The 17,050-nt window shown below is 39.2% G+C and overlaps 1 protein-coding gene across 3 annotated transcripts in view; it reads right to left on the minus strand.

Moving 5' to 3' along the window:
- nck2a (NCK adaptor protein 2a) overlaps positions 1 to 4,662 on the minus strand; it is a 46,966-nt gene extending 42,304 nt beyond the window's left edge. For 2 of the 3 annotated variants that reach the window (XM_043249561.1, XM_043249562.1), the window contains exon 1: positions 4,314 to 4,662. The gene's annotated coding sequence lies outside the window, so the exon portion shown is untranslated. The remainder of the gene's footprint in view (positions 1 to 4,313) is intronic. The other variant, XM_043249559.1, reaches the window with a different exon arrangement.
- Between the last annotated feature and the right edge of the window lie 12,388 nt (positions 4,663 to 17,050).

The raw sequence follows: 17,050 nt of genomic DNA on the forward strand, positions 1-17,050 counted from the left end.
CAGTTATTGAGGTATGAAGTGAAGTATGATTGCTGCCATCCGAACCCTGGTGTGCACTAAACAGCGCTAAACAAGCAGACAGAGACTGCTAAAAAGATGGGTCTCTGTCCGCTTCCAAACTGGTGCGGTTCGAATTAAATATGAATGCAATGTGGCCCAAATACTTCTATATGGTCCAAAAAATGGATGTAAATGACAAGATGCGACACCATGTGACATGATTTAACAAAGCCAAAAAAAGAGCAGAGGGCAAACGTGGAGCAACTAAGAGGTAACGTGACTTTCCTAAGCTCTTCAGGAATTCACAGGTGGTTAAAATAAAGTCATATGTACATGCATCGATGAGTGCGCTTAGTCCAGCAGACGACGTTATGTGTATTTGACTCTGATGTCACACACCGATTGCACAGTGCCGCTTTTAGTTGAACACACCTATTGTTTGGGGTCTGGTTGTGAAGATATGACTGTACCTTTAGGTTCAGTATGTAATAGGTTAGCTGTCAAAACTGTCGGTGTGAACGTTAAGCGGACCAGGAGCAAATGTATCACTTTCCTCTTTGGTTAAATCAAACTAATTTCGTTTCCATACGATCGGCTTACACCCCAGTGACCGTCATGTTAAGTGGTATTTATAAAATTTGTTCATTTTCATACCATTTACGTTGTACATGCACAAATTCATACAATATCTCATCTCATCTCATAAAATAGCAAACTTTTTTTTAGGACTTTATGCCTATATGAGATGTTCATACACTGTCATCTTTCCGAGTGGCTTTGCAGGCACTGAATATTCCATGAGGGGAAAAAAAGGGTAGTTTTTTTGCTGATTTAGAGGAACAGTCTCTGGAATAATGGTCCATGATCGCTTTCACAGTCAAATCTCTTTAGTCTCCACATATGACCTATAAAAAAAAAAACAGTGCCGAAGAGAAAAAAATAAAAATAAATACATGGCCTTTCAATCCCATCCAAGCAGAGAATAACACATTTCAGGAGTGCCGTGTGCTGCGCGGGATAAATCCTCTTTCTCACCAGACGCGCGTCGACCAATTCAGTTCAATCATTGCCAAATCAGCTGCACGCATAATGGCCGCTCCAGATTACAAATGATTATGGTAAAAATAACAAAACTCCGGCCTGACCTTTAACCGTCATCTGTGCGCTCTATTAGACGGGGACGTCTGTCTCAGGGGCCGGCAATCTGGGCCTTCTCTCTCGCTCTTATTTTGGGAAAGATTAAAATTTGCTGTAGGACGGCGCGTCACAAAAAAAAAAGCAATTTCCAGCTCCAAGCCACAAACTCCACTGTGACGTGACGTTACGGATGCGAGCCTTTCTCTCCCCACACGATCTAAATTCATGGGACGACGATGCGTGGGATTTTTGTTCATATACCGGCCAGATCCATTCCTCATCACTTCACATCGGGAATTGAAAATAGGTTAATTTCACAAATGAACGTCGACTGCACAAACGGACAACATTTTAAGCGGACGTCCACCCAGCGAGGGAAAACGGGTAGCTTCAACCACCAGTATGTGATAAATCAATACATTTACAAAATACTAAACCACAAACTATCTGCGGTTACGCCGAATACTTGCACGACCCTGCCAGATCCATAAACACTATAATTACAGCCTTTTATAGAAAAGTTAAAGTACATTTAGGTCAAAGTTCTGAGGGAGCCGGTTGCAGAGTTGTTGGCGTAAACCAGCTGAGAGACGCAGAAAACACTTGCCTTGCAAGATTTCTAAGCCGGGCACAATTACCAGGCAACGTGAACTATAATTTCAAACAAATCATGTCTGGAACTGCTAAACCAAACATGTCTCTAATTGACTGACTCATCTGTAAATCACCAAGTACAGCATTACTGAATGAGGCCTGACAGCGCTAATAGATTTAAATCTCTTGCCTTTACAGGCTGTAACTTAATAACATACCAAAAAAAATGAATAAATGATGGCAGATACCATCATTTGGAGACTGCGGACGTACCAGTGAGCTTACGCTGAAAGTTTCGGGCCATGTGCTGGAGATGGCAAAGCTCAAACAGAGAGAAAGTCCTTAACTGAACGGCCTTTTGTTTGGGGACCGGTGGCTGGTACTGAGAGAGTACCGTGTGCACAGCACATTCCAGAGCCCTGGTCCAGAAAACAGCACATTTGTAAATGAGATCAGTAACAAGAGCGCTCGGGACATTTTGGGACTATTTCAGGACTAAAGGAGCATTCAGATTCCTTTCTTATGCCGCGGGGATGAAAGGAAGAGCACACTGCAATGGTTTCATGCAAATTTAACATGATAAGTAATTCATCTCAAAACCTTTCACGATTGTTCATAATTACGAAACGGAAAAGGATGCTTAAAGGGACAGTTCACCCAAGAGTGAAAATCCTGTCAGCATTTACTGCTTCTCAAATTGTTCCAAACCTGCATGAGTTTGTTCCTTCTGCTGAACATAAAAGAAGATATAAAAATGTTGGTAACCAAACAGTTTATGATGGCCATTGGCTTACACAGCACTCATTTTTCACCATTATGGAATAAATTACTACCAGCATTCTTCAAAATATCTTTTATGTTCAACAGAAGAACGAAACGCATGCTTGTTTGGAAGACCAATGTGGGTGAGTAAATTACAATTTTAATCACTTTAAAGATCATTTTTTTCTCTTTATCATCAAAATTCCCTAACGTTTCCAGGTTTTCCTCGACATTAAGATCCTGTTCATGCCAGAATGGGCCAGGTGCATTACGTAAGCCCAATTATGTTTTCATTTGTTGCGCAATGGCAGACACTACGTGACATAACAGAAAGCGCAAGTAGGTTGTTACCATGTTCAGCCGTCATGCCTGAGATTCCACGTACCTGTCAAAGCAAGGCAGAAACGCTAAAGATCACGACTCACCGAAGAAACGTCGGTAATGGGTGTGATCACGGTGAAACTTTAAATCAGTCGAAACCGAAATTCTACATCACGCATTCTCATCGATACAGAACTCGAGAAATCCAAAATATGTTGAGCGAGGTTTGGGAGTTTCATAAACGTGACGGGGACACGACACGAGCACCAGGGTTGTGTAGTAAGCATAAGCAGGTTAGCTTTTCCAATCCTCTAAGGATGTTTCATGAGAAACTATAAAAATAGGATTATTGTCTTCAAAGTAGCCCAGTATTTGAGCCACTTACAGCCCGTAAGCCGAGCAGGCTAAACCCCGACTGGTGTAAAATTCAATTATCATAATACTGGGAAGTATGCAAGTACCAAGAGCCTGCGAAAAAAGGAAACGGAAAAGGAACAGCATCAAGAACCTGACCATAAATGTAGAAAACTATAAATCACAGCCTTGTTTACTTAAAATAAAGCAATTTAAAATAACAACGGCGATCAAACGGTGCATTAAATGCAATAAATCTTTCTTTGGGGGAAAGATTTGGCATCGCCTTCATGTTCTGAAGCTTCCTCGAAGACAGTACTGAACATTAACCGCACATTCTACGAAGTGTGACTTAGTATAGCAGCCTTTCATCCTGTTTAGTGTCGGTCTGGTTCCAGGACAAACATGTTTCAATATACAAAAAGCAATATAATCAACAAGACTGTATGCCAGTGCACCTCAACGTGGGATTTCTGTGACCCAAAATAAAACAATGGATTTTTTGAGTCGCCAAGTTTACTTTTTGTTCGCAATTCTTATAAGATAAAAAAAATAGTCAAAGTAAACGGGAAGTATGTTTGAGCATCTAATATACGACAGGAGGGATAAATCCCATTTAAGCCAACTCTCACCTCGGTGAATAACATTCACGTATGAGCAGTAAACTACACGCAATTATCTGTGAACGCGCTGGAGATATGTCAGGGAAAGCGCTTGTTGTACAATGACTCCATGGCGCGGAATGACAATGGACATTCAGCAGCCATCGTTTCATTCTTTCTCTAATAGGATGCGTTCAAACAAAAGGCAAACCGAAGGCGAATTTAAACTACATCGATCAACAGATGATCCTCGCTCTTACGCGGAATATGTGTCAAATCCGGCAACTTAAGCAGGCGGCTGCGATCTCTATTGTGGCAGTGGAGCTGTTAAAGACAAAAGACGAACGCGAGAGAGACAATCACTCAAAGTGCTCCTGTTTCTTTCTCGTTTTGCGCTGCACCGTGTGCACGGACCCTCTCGCCACGGGAGCGAAACTGACACGGAGGCTAAAGAGATCACGGTTTTGGCTCGGAAAGCTCACCGAGGCAACTTTAAGCGAGCCTTTATTACTCTATTTCAGCGCGTGTTCTTCTTCTGCTTACCTTGCTGCAACTCCTGACAGATCGGGCTTTAGGGGAGCAGGAAAACGCGCTCTCTTTGCAGACTCGGATTGGTGGGACGATACGTAGCGAATGTAAATCCTTTTCGGCGAGTTTTTGTCCGTGGGCCCGGGCTGCTGCTGCTGCTGCTGCTGCTGCTCTCTCTCCCTCTCTCTTTCTCTATCTCTCTCTCTCTCGGTCTGCTCGAGCTCTCGCTCTCAGCCAGCGCGAGCCAATGCGCGGGTGACGTCACCACTGCCGTGGCTCGGCGCGAGCGGGAGGCGCGCGAGAGCTCCGGCGGTGATGTCGACGGAGGTGCTGCTCGGACGTTAAATCTCTTTATACTTTTTTTGTGTGGTGTATATAAAACAGGCCGCTGACGAAGCGTGGTGAAGTTTAGAAACGTGTAAGTCACTTCATGCACGAGAGCAGTGCACTCTTCGGATAAACCGTAGTAGGCTACACTTCAACTGAAGATGCGTGCTTGCTACAGTTAAATAAAAATTTAAGAATAAAGCAGTTGCATTTCATGACTTACGTTATTTTCTCTACAGAAACAAATTCTTCCCAAAATATGTAAAACTAAAATATTTCTAAAAAGTATATGTTTTGGGTCACCATTGATGTCCATAGTAGGGGCAAAATAGCCTGATTACAGTATTTGTTTTTTTTGTTTGTTTTTTTAAATATCTTCTTTTGTGTTTACAAAAGTGTCTACTTGAGGATGAGTAAATGATGACAGAAATTTAATGGTAATGTTTTTGTTACATTTTTAAATTAATGAAAAAATTAAGAAATAAGTTTTTTTATTAAACAGTACTACAGTAGTACTGTATATATTGTATAGGCAGCAGTAGGCCTACTATCAATTTTTTAAAAATTATATTTCAGAATAGAAATCCCTGGACCACACACCAGTCATAAGGGCCAATTAGGCCAATAAGGGTACAATTTTAGAAATGTATTTGAAATATTCTTATTTATTAAATATACTTAGATTTATCTGAACTTTCATTTAAAAATCTGGAATCTGAGAGTGCAAAAAAATCTAAATATTGATAAAATTGCCTTTAAAATCTTTCAAATGAGGTTCTTAGCGATGCATACGTTTAGATACATTTACGGTAGCAAATGTACAAAATATCTTCATGGAACATCTTTATTTAATATGCTAATGATATTTGGCATAACGAAAATGCACTGTAAAAAATAAAACTGAGGTAAACAATTTGTGTGAGTAGATTCAAGAAGGCACTACATAGCTAACTACCTATAAAAATTAGTAATAATAACTAATTTTAGCAGGTATTAGATCATCTACTAAATCATTATTCATCACAATTAGCAGATATGAAAATGTTGAAATGTATTTCTCTTTCACTGCTTAGTGTTTCAGTATGAACACTTATGCATTCATTAAGAAAGAGATATTTTACCCAATATTATATATTATACTTTTATACTAAAACTGATGTCCACGTGTCGTACTAAACACCCCCAAGAGTATTTTTTTTTTTTACTGTGGCTACAAATACATCCATGCTGACCGGTCTTGTGGTCCAAGGTCGCAAAACATTTACAGCAATATGACTTTATCAGAGTTAAGGATAATACACAGATGCTTCATGATGAAATCCTTCATGACACAAAAAAGGGTCGTGCGGCGACGCTGACAGATCGTATCCCTCTCCTGTTTTCCTTCAAGCTTTTAGCGAGGGCTGTAAATGTTTTCGGCGATGTATCACGGCACTGAACATTTTTATTCACTGGAACGATCGTGTCTGCTGCCAAAACCTGACTGGAACTGCAGACTGCGCTGTAGTAGAATGTCATCCCGTCGTTGTCACATGAAAGAATGAGCAAGTCTGATTCACCACCGAGGTTTTTATAGTTTCATGAGACGGAGGGGGAAAAAGCCCCACGTATTTATTGGACTTTGATGAAGGTTTCTCTCAGGCTGAAGAACGGCGTTTTATTGGCTCAATAAGTGCCTGCAACGCAGTGACCAAGAGTGCTTTCATCTGAATAGTTATCTTCGGAGTGCCGCGGCAATTTAATCACGCTTCTTCCCTTTAGTGGGATTAAATCATGTATAAAACGAGCGATTGCTGTGAAAACGGCCAAAGTTCGTCGCTTTCGAACGGCACTCTTAAAATAAAGTTTCCAAAAACAACAACAAAAAAGAAAACTGAGGGAACAGCTTTTACGAGAAGCATGAAGGACGTTGTGATCATCTAAAGAAGGTCTAACGAAACCTGAGCGATGGAAAGGCTGAAGGTTTTTCACGGGACTGCAGATGCAACACAGTTTAGAAAACTGACTAAAATGATAGCAATGTCCAGGAACTAATGTTACGCGGCGTCGCCTGGTTCTGGTGGGCCGTGACCTAAAAATGAGTCAAAATGGTATGATTAATAATCCGCCGCTTAGTAGAATCGAATTACACAGATGCCAATATGGACTGCGCAACACAATATGGACTATCTAAACCGATGTATTTACATCCGTGTCTCAGTATCCCCGTGAACTGAGCCAGCCGGGCATCGGGCCTAATCCTGTGTTTGAGGAACAGCATCCTGATCCTCTGCATGTTACGGGCCGAAAACACGGAGAACGGCTCGCTCCAATTGTGCCTGGTGCATTACATTTTCAAAAGGTGAAGCTAAACGCAGTGCGGCGCAATATTTCAGATTATCGATTTAGACAGTCTATGGCGAAAACTGACCCATTCTTTTTTTAATCTGATCATTATAAATGACAGAAATGACTACAGATCGTTTGAGGCCGTGCGACAATGCCGGTCTCAATCGTAATGCCTGCTCTTTCACTCAGTATTTCAAAAAGAAAGACAGTATACAGTGCATAGTGTGCAGCATTCGGTAAGCTAATATTCCATTCTGAACGCACTCGATGAATATTACCCCGCTTCATCAGCAGGGCGCAGCTGCATCACACTTACAGCAGCCTTGAACGTCATATTTATTAAACCAGCCTGCATAAACAGGTTACTGAATATGCCGTTTCAGCAAATATGGGTGAGTCTAAGAAAACCGATGGCAAGATGAATATAATAACTCCTCAAGATTTTTAGAGGATCCGCTCAGAAACAAGAAAACCAAGGCCTTGTCATATCGCAGTCACGGCTCGCATGATTAATTGTGCCTGCGTGACCTCAGAACTAAATACAGTAACAATTACCGCCATGAAATATCCTATTTTGTTGTACACGTGTGTGATAGGGACCCGAGCGGTCATTTCATTGTGATGTAAACACAAGGGCGATGTCGGCATCCAAAAAGGTGGGTATTTAGACCAGATGTGCAAAATGTGCAAAAAAAAAAATGAAAAAATGAGGGTAAAAACAACAGTTATTAACAAAAACTAGAACGGCGAGGTACTAAAAATAGGACTAAAACAATAACCTTGCTCCCCCGTGCTGTAGTGATAACTGTACGTTGAAGATATCATTTTTTTGTAATGTAGAAACTCTCGCCTCACTTTGATTAAGCACCTAAGAATTAAAAACAAGGGTTAAATACAATAAAAACAATGCATGAAACCAAGGAACACAAAGAGCTGAAATGAGCACCTTCCTCAAGTTCGGGCCTCTGTTAACACAGTAAGTACGAACACAATTAAAACAGCGATGGAAGACTCTCTATCTATGTCTCATGGCCATTTAGAAAATACCGTGACAGTTTCACTGCAGCTCACCAACAAAGAACAGCAATGATTTGACTTCAAACTGGAAATCAATTTCAATAATAGAAGTGGTTTGGTTGTTGTCGTTCCTCTAATGGGAAGACAACAAAGTAATTGAGGTCAATTATCCAGCGTTTTCCCTGCGTGATGAATTATTGGGCCGCGCACAGGAGCAAAGTAAATCAAGTGACAAAGTTAACTGATTAATGGGATCGTTCGAGGATTTGGAAAGAGAGCATTTCTCACAATTAAGAGCCATTAAGCGCAGTCAGTCACGGTTAATGGTTTCAAATGGATCTCAAATGAACGTTTGGGCCTGCGGTTATCTTGTTTGTTAACATATCTACAGGTGCTTAAGCAGTTTGTGTGCTGAGGTGCAGGCCTTTTATGAAACGCGCATCGCCCCCATTCGAGAAAAGGAAAGGTGAAACCATTAGGTGCGCTTGCTCTGCAACCACACGGGCACAAATTTCCACGATGTTCGTAACGAGTGTTCCCATTAGTCACGGACTCGGAGTGCACTGATAGTAGCTGGGGATTATATGGAAGCAGAATAATATTAAGGCAGCTAGATAGGAGCACAATCAGCGTCAACGAGGAAAAGTCGACAAGACAAACCCGGACTGATCTCTATATTTCGTCTGGTCGTATGAGCAAGAAAATTAACACGATGCGAAATTATCAATATCAATATATTTGGATCGAACGACCATGTGCCATGTTTCACGATGCTTCAGCGCCCCCAAGTGGTCGACGGCGGCACTGCAGTGCAATTGCACCAATAGAGGGCGCTTTTAGCTCTGACCACGAACTCTGATTTGAAACGTTTGCTCGTGTCTGCTCGCTTTTGCTTTAAAGGGGCTCACGCACACTAAACCGATAGATACTTTCTCTTTCTCGCGTTCTGTAGCGTGGGGATTGGATAAGCCGTGCTCTAGTCCAATAAAAAGACCGGGCTGACTGAAACAAAACATGGATCCCAATAAATTAAATTCCAAAATGGAAATGTTTCTAATTCGTGAACTCACATGGTTCTTGTTATCCCGGAGCAAGAGCACAGCCTAAGAAATAGTCGATAAGAAACCATTTAGGTGCTTTCCTTGTCCAGCCCATCAAAAATGAAGAAGCACGTGAACAGTGATACCACTGATGCCGTCGTTTTCAGCAAACGATGTTAAGACTCAGCCTTTGTGTCTGGTCTTCTGAATGCCACAACAATATTCTTCTGTTACACTGTCCAAAGCCCAGATGAGTTGATTGTCTGGCCAACGCTTTGTCCGAAAATTAGATTCATCCCCTGAGTTTATTCCTTATGGACCTGAGCCTACTCTTGTGAAACTTAATCTAATTTCAAAATAAGCTACTCAATAAATATGCCTCTTTAATTACCCTAATTATACACTTTAAAAGGCTAAAAGAGAATCACAAGGTTTTATAAAGAGCAGCATATTGTTATCTTTTAATCACCAGCACACCATTCATGATTCATGTACCTGACTTCCCTCCACATTGTCTATAATGACTATAATGGTGTTGCATATTTCTTAAGAAACCACATATGTATCCTACCAGTCAAGTAGCTGCTTTTTTTCACCTACCGGGATCTAACTGTTAAATTTATAAAATAAAAAAGCATGCATTAAATGCTATTTTTGTAATTGTCAAATTATGAAAATGAATGAACTGTTTCTTCGCCACTTTTGTGTGTGTGTGCCTAGCTTAGTAAAACTGAAAAATGTGTTTATATTCTGTATCCGTTGAATAAAGCAATTAAAATAGTGAGAGCAGATGTTAAAAAATATTGCAATCCCTATTTGTAATCATGCGACTTCTGTGAAACTGAAATATGATACACGAGTCAATCTATGCATTACAGCATAGCATCAGAGGGACCAAACACGCACAATTACTGTGAAGTCTCCCATTCAAATAATAATTCATATAATGCATTATTTGTATATTTGTTCTGACATTTGTCGTATAATTAATGATGAAAATAAAAAGATGCCATTATTCCTTTGAGGTTTGTTTACGTATGCATGGAATCTGCACTTAGATGCTCCCTCAGGGTCGCATATGAAGACGGTGGTTTCGTATTGTGTAACAGTAATTATGATGATGACGTTTGTGCTGCCGATGATGATGTGATGGATGATGCGTTTCCAAAACCTACAAGTCAAGATGATTGCGAAGGGTAATTATGTCTGCAAAAATACATCTCCAGAATTAGAGCTGTATTCTAAAGCCGCTCCAAAGATGTCGAATGGTATGCATCTCTAATGGAGATTTAAATAAATAAATAATCAAGTGCCAATCAATGTGTTATCAGCATTGTGAATAAAGCATTTTGTGAAAGACAAGCTTCTTAAATTTATTTTTCACTCATCTCTGATGATTTTTAATTATTAAATAATAATAATAACTATTTAAAATAGCAATAATACAAATAAAAAAATAGTAAAATTATTATTATTATTTAATTTAAAAACTGATGGAAAATGTTTTTATTATCGGCACTTGAATGTATAATAATTATAATAATATTTTTACTATTTGTACATTTTTACATTTGTATTCAGTCGTCTCTATAGCAGTTTTTAAAATTAGATGAATTAATTTAAGCCAAGTATTTTTGCAAAAGTCAACTTTTTTAAAAATTTATACTCACGATCGAGTAAATAATTAGAAAAATCATTGCATCAGCAAACACTAAGAGCAATTCTATGCGTTCTTGTTCTACAAAGTCAGCATTTCTGAATGGCGTCTAGCTGCCGTTGGTTTTAATTGACAGAACCGGTGGGTGAGTTTGACAGGAACGGCAGAGCAATGAATGCATTTGATATCTATGACAGTTGGTTCTTCCTCCTGCCACACTCAGTCACTAATCATAGTGCAGGATTTTAAGGGGATCTGTGTCCATGCTCTGAGCGCTTTTGTGTTTAAATGCTCAGTCCCAGCTGTCTCCACCTCAGCAGTGCTAGATTTGCTAGATAAACACTAGAGAGACAGACTAACCCCCTGCACTATTAATAAAGAAGATCAAATCGCTCTGGTGAGACACGGTTGAAAGAAGACAGCTCTGCTCCAAAAATGCTATCTCCTGCAAGAATATGCGGACTTCTAAGACAGAATCCCAACTGGCCGTTCATCGCCAATTTACGTCTTACATTAATGTCTTACTCTGGCTAAATCTTAAAATAACCTCAGAGTCATTGGTCATTCGACACAAAAACATCCTGGATGTTTCCATGGGTGATGTAAACTATGAAGAGCCTGGAGTGAAAGCAGTTTGTCCTGTAGCCCACTCCCTAAAATAACTATGTCTGCTAGGATACAAGTCCGCACAACCATGCAACAAATATCCAAAGGGCTTTAGAGGCCTAGGCACAATGCATGGCCAAGAGACTCTAGATTTGACTGTTTTGGCTCCATGTCCAACTGAAGAAACATAAGCTTCTGCATGGTCACGCGAAGTGACTGACTTAGGAACCCAGCGCACTGAGCTCAAAGCTTGTCGTCAATTTAAAAAATTTAAATGATTGTTAAGAAGGAGATATCATTTCTCTGCGATTCTTGTCATTGGTACGATCGTTTCTTTTACAGTAATAAATGTAGAGGTAACTCTACAGATCTTTATTATCACACTAAATAAGTGATAAAAGCAGCAACCAACTAACAGCTGAAGGTCCGGGAACTTTGTCTGCTTGAAAAAGCTAAAACCGAGGCCATATTTTAAATATTCTATGCCTAAAATTTCACATACTTTTAAAAATGCAGAGTTTGGTTGCTCCTGAGAAGTGCTCGTCATCACAGCTGTAAACACCACAGCTTTCTTCTTTAATGAGGTAGTTTGTCGTCACGGCAACTTTGTTTCTGGGTAGAACATAAAAAGAAAACATGACACACGTCTCCCAAAAATTCAACCAATCCGACAACGACTTTCGAAACTCCTGAAGTGTTTCCATATAAGTGTGCTATGCACATCAAATATGCTGTAAAGTGTTTTTTCACTACTATGCATTGCTGGTATGGCTACACAATGTTTATACATTTCAGTACTATGGAGTACTATGAACAGCATTAAAGGAAAATATAATTAAAAAGCACACTAAATGCAGTTTCATTGGTGTGGATGTACAATGGCTCTTTCTGAACGTCACATCGCTATGCCAGTAGCGTTGGTCTTTATGAATGAATCACTGACTCGTTTATGCAACTGATTTGTGCAAAACACTGGTCCATTTAGGAAAGAAACAAGTAACTGGATGCATCTGAAATAGAAGGACACATACTAATGAGAATTCATCCTTCCAAGTCCTTTGAGGGATCAAGGCTTCAAGAGTGCCACACTAGAACGTGATGGTCTAGATTAGGAAGTGCAAAAGGCAACATCATTAATGTTTTCACCTGCCATCACAAAATGAATACTAATTACTACTAAATTTACAATTTGTAGAATACTTTATATTTAACAGACGTTTTACCATACAGTTTAGCATTGATTTATTTTCAACTAAACAATGACTTTATCTCCATTTTTTTGTGCATGAAATAATGAAACTGAATGAGCTCAGTGCCAATGGATTTTTGGGTAATTATTCATTTTTTTTATTTGAATTGGTGTGCAAAGGATTGCTGGTGATTAAAGGAAGCAAAGGATACACCTGACGCAAACTGGTCAAATAAAGAATGGGAAACTAAGAATGCCTTCTAAAGATCTTGAAATCGAGACTCATCGACGTGGCAACCGAGATATGCAGCCTTACTAGGACGCATTCTCACTAGGACGCCTTTTGTGGGTGAGTCATTGACCCCTCATTCATTCAAATGATTAATTCCACAATACCACCATTGCACTTGAAACTTTTTTGTTGCTTCATGTCATTAAAGTAGCCCCGTCACTTTATATTAACATACTGTATTTGCATATTGATTGACAAAGGATATGCTTCAATACAAGCCTGTTGGGTTTGAGGTTCCAATGGGCAACAGCCTCAAGATAAACTCTTAGTATGTGTAGCTACTTGTTTGATTTTGCTCGCTTAAGTCTGTTTGTGCTGGCATACTGAGGAGAGGAGCAGTCTTTTGTAACGTTACCTCCAGGCTGGTAAGCCTCTCTTAACCCTGTCATGGAATGAGATGCTATAAATAGACTCATCAGTGCTGGAGGCAAGATTGGGAGATGAGTGAGGCCCGGTCTGGAGGAGACTCATTGGAAAGGGTTGTTGATCTCTTGTTATGCGGAGGAGGTTTATATGAAAATGTGTTTGTTACGAGAGAAATGTAGAAGGGGTTTGCCTAATGGAAGGAGACGTCATTACAGCATGGCTTGTTGATCCAGTGGCTCGGGTACGCTAGATTTATGGATGAGGTCGGAAAGTCTTTGGATGAGATGATTAGGAATTGAAACAACAACTCAGTATGATTTTCTAGTCCGACCTCATGGCAATTCATACATATTTTACAAGGTTATTTTCGTTGCCAGGTCACATGAATTTGTATAAATGAACTACACCCATCCCCGACCTAAACCTACCCGTCAAATTGTAGAAAATCGAGAGGTCGTACGAATTTGTACAAATTAGCACGAATTAGCCACCCTGTAAAATGTGTACGAGTTTCCTTTAAGCCTAGTATTTGCACTTGGTACAATCTCAAAGACAACGCACTATTTGTGAACTGAACTGTAAGAGCAAATGATTATTATCTTAAAGAGCTATTTCTACCAAATGAACATGCCTTGTTGGTTTGACTGGTGAATGTATTTAGGTTATTTTTGTCGCTTTGAATAAAACTTAATTTTATTTTTTGAATTGCATAATTAGCAGTGCTATACCATTCACTTTTGCATTCTGTTCTTAGAAATGTCTTGAACTGGCATAGAAGATTACATAGAAGATCTCAGCTCTACAACTCTACGGCCACAAGAACGTGGCAGCGATTTCGTACCATTGTTTCTTTGGGATAAAACTTGATTTGTGGTTTAAATGCTCTTTTTTTTCTTTGAAGACGACTTTAGCATGGGAAGAATAAGGAAGGGTAAAGGGAAAATAAATTAGATCAGATGAACACAGGACTCACTCTCCCACTGAGTCTATGAAAAAACTCAGTGAAGGACCGTATTAAGGACAAACATCTGACTTAAATTTCCTGCTTTTCCAAACAGTACAGTGTGATCTGGTTACCTTACACACTCTCTGCTCAGATGACATCCTTCCTTAAAATTATTTATCTAATTTTGACATATTTGCCACACTCCAGAATGTTCCTTAACATTCACTTAATGTGAGTTCTGTCATTTCTTATCAAATCTGCTCATGAAGTAAAATAAATAAATAATAAATGATCAAATATTGAATAGCAAAAGCTGAAACTATAACGTTAAAGTTGCAGTGTGCAATATTTAGGAGGATCTGTTACAGAATATAATATACGTAACTATGCGTACTACGAACCGTTATGTTTTTATTCACTTGATATGAGCTATTCATATACACCGAGGGTCCCCTTACAAGGAAGTTTGTACAGTAACCGTTTCTGAATGTAAACTGCAAATGCTATACTATTAATTATATGGAAGGGATATGGATTTGTAATGACATTAGGGGTAATACTAATCTCTGTAACAACTTCGGACCATCCTAATACGCACTCTCCTGTTTAATTCATCATCTGATGCAGTTTTGACCAGTGTGATAGCAACACACATTATCTGACAAGGCAAATGTTAAAGATTGATGGCAGCGAATATATCCACACTGCATATGAAACACAAGCTGGATGGCTGGTAATAGCGTAAGCTCTGAGACGACAGATGTGTTGGGTGTTTGCCGTCATTAGTCCATCTGTCGCTGTGATGATGAGATGACTTCCCAAACTCCACACTCGCATCCTATTGAATATCATCCATATTCACTTTCTTTCTACAACCGAGGGAATCCCCAGCTGATTTATCAGTGTTAAGTATCACAGCTACTAATAAATCAGCACAGCAGGGGGTTTGTTTGATAGAGCAGACGTACAGATTTGTAAAATCACATACAGTAGCAGATCCAGAACGTTCTATGGATCAGGATCGCTCCATAACCGAGAGAGCAAGATAAAGGGGATGGGGGAGGCTGCGATTAGAAAGGAGAGGGGTGAAGAGTGAGAGATGGAAAGGTGCAGAAAATAGCTCCGCAATATTCTCAGAAACCAAACAGAGGGTCCGTTATCAGGACGTATGGAAAACATCCTTAACACAATCCCCCAGAGTGACAGAGAGGTGGAGAGGGGCAAGGTTTAGGGTCAAAGTGGATGGTATTAAAGTGACCTCTTGCAACATCCTACAACGTTTTAAATCTGAAAGTGCATAACCGTGCATAACTGAGTATAAACGTATTGTCTCTCTCAAGAAGAAGAAAAACTCTGAATCGTTTAAATGAGTCGTTTTAAAATAGAGTCGTAAGCAGGTTCATTTCGACGTCAAAATGAAATATCAACATACTGCCCGCCTACTTTTCAAGCTGTTCTGGATAAAAACGCAAATTCATTCTTTGCCACTAGTTGCCAGTTTTGGAGCATTAAAAAATTGAAAACAGCATATTGTCTTAGCATAGATGTGCAAATAACAATGCATTCTGTTTACACTAATTGAAAATAGCAGCATTATTTAAGAGCATTTTCTGCTATTTATATTACTGCAAGAGACAATTATCTGCACAGAATGCAACTTATTGAGTGTAAATGTTCATTTTAATTCAAAATTTTAATTTTAATTTAAACCCAGGGCGACTGCGTCAATATAAAATCTCAATACATTTTACCTTTCGCACCACTGGAACAAACGTCAAGGCGTCTAAAAGCCAGAAAGTGTCCAAATAAGGTTTATTTAAACAAGATTTATTTTTTTGCATAGGATCTTTTTGTGGAACATGAATCATATAAAATATTTTTGAAAAATGTGTTTTTGTCCGTTCAGTTGAAGTCAGTGGTAACCACAGCTGTTCAAAATATCTTGTTTTGTGTAAGAGGAAAAAAAAAAGTACAGCTGTGGAGTAAATGATGACAGGATTTTCATTTCTGCCTTTTGTAATTGTCTTTTGTGTCCATATACTTTTTGGGGCGACTGTATAACCTGTAGGTAACATGTGTAGCTGTATCCTAAAAACTGAGACCAAGTGCATCTCGCATTCTTTTCTAATTTAATGAAGTTTTTCTTTGTAAATGTTACTATTAGCATACAATTTAAATGAATTAAATTCATTTCAGCATATCTTAGTATGTTCCTTTTTCACGTGCACTCAAGCCGCATGATCCATTATGTCCTAATATGATTTGAGGATGTCCCAAAGAGCATCTTGTGCTTCATTGTAAGCAAAAACGTTAGTGTACAAATTAGTTTAAATGGTGAGTGTCACAAATTGCTTGCATAAGAGGCCATTTGTAAGGACAATGTATTTAAAATGATGGGAGTACTTTTAGATGGACTTTAAACATGTGGATAAACTTTTCTTCTGATTTCCTTAAATCCAAATTAAGGAATTATAACTAAAGGGAACTAAAGTCAGATAAAAATGTGTTTTGTCACATTAAAATGGTTTCAGTTAAAAAACAGCCCTCGCAGGAGAGGAGGTCTGTAAACATTCCCCGAGTTGTTTGTTTGCTCTGGCTCGCTTCTCTCTCACAAATGCTTGAAGGGAATAAGGCGCAGATGATGAAGGCAAGAGTTATTACTATGAAACAGAAAATCTCACAGAATACAGAATTCTGGGTCCATGCTTGCATTACGCTTTCATCAGCAGCAACCCGACAACGGCACACAACTTTAAAATAAAGACTGTATGATCTACATAACAATGAAGAAAACTCCAGATGTACATCTGCTGATGAAGAGCAGCTGCTTTTTACATTCAGAAAATATTTTGCTTACACCTTGATAGTCCACTTTAGACTTTCTAATAACTTTGTAACTACATGTCAGCTGCTAATTCTCTAAACTAATTCTCATTAATTTGCAACTACATGTCTACTAACATTCAGAGTAGACTGTTAGGGTA

The sequence above is a fragment of the Puntigrus tetrazona genome, chromosome 9 (genome assembly GCF_018831695.1).
Source record: "Puntigrus tetrazona isolate hp1 chromosome 9, ASM1883169v1, whole genome shotgun sequence".
Classification (NCBI taxonomy): Eukaryota; Metazoa; Chordata; class Actinopteri; order Cypriniformes; family Cyprinidae; genus Puntigrus; species Puntigrus tetrazona.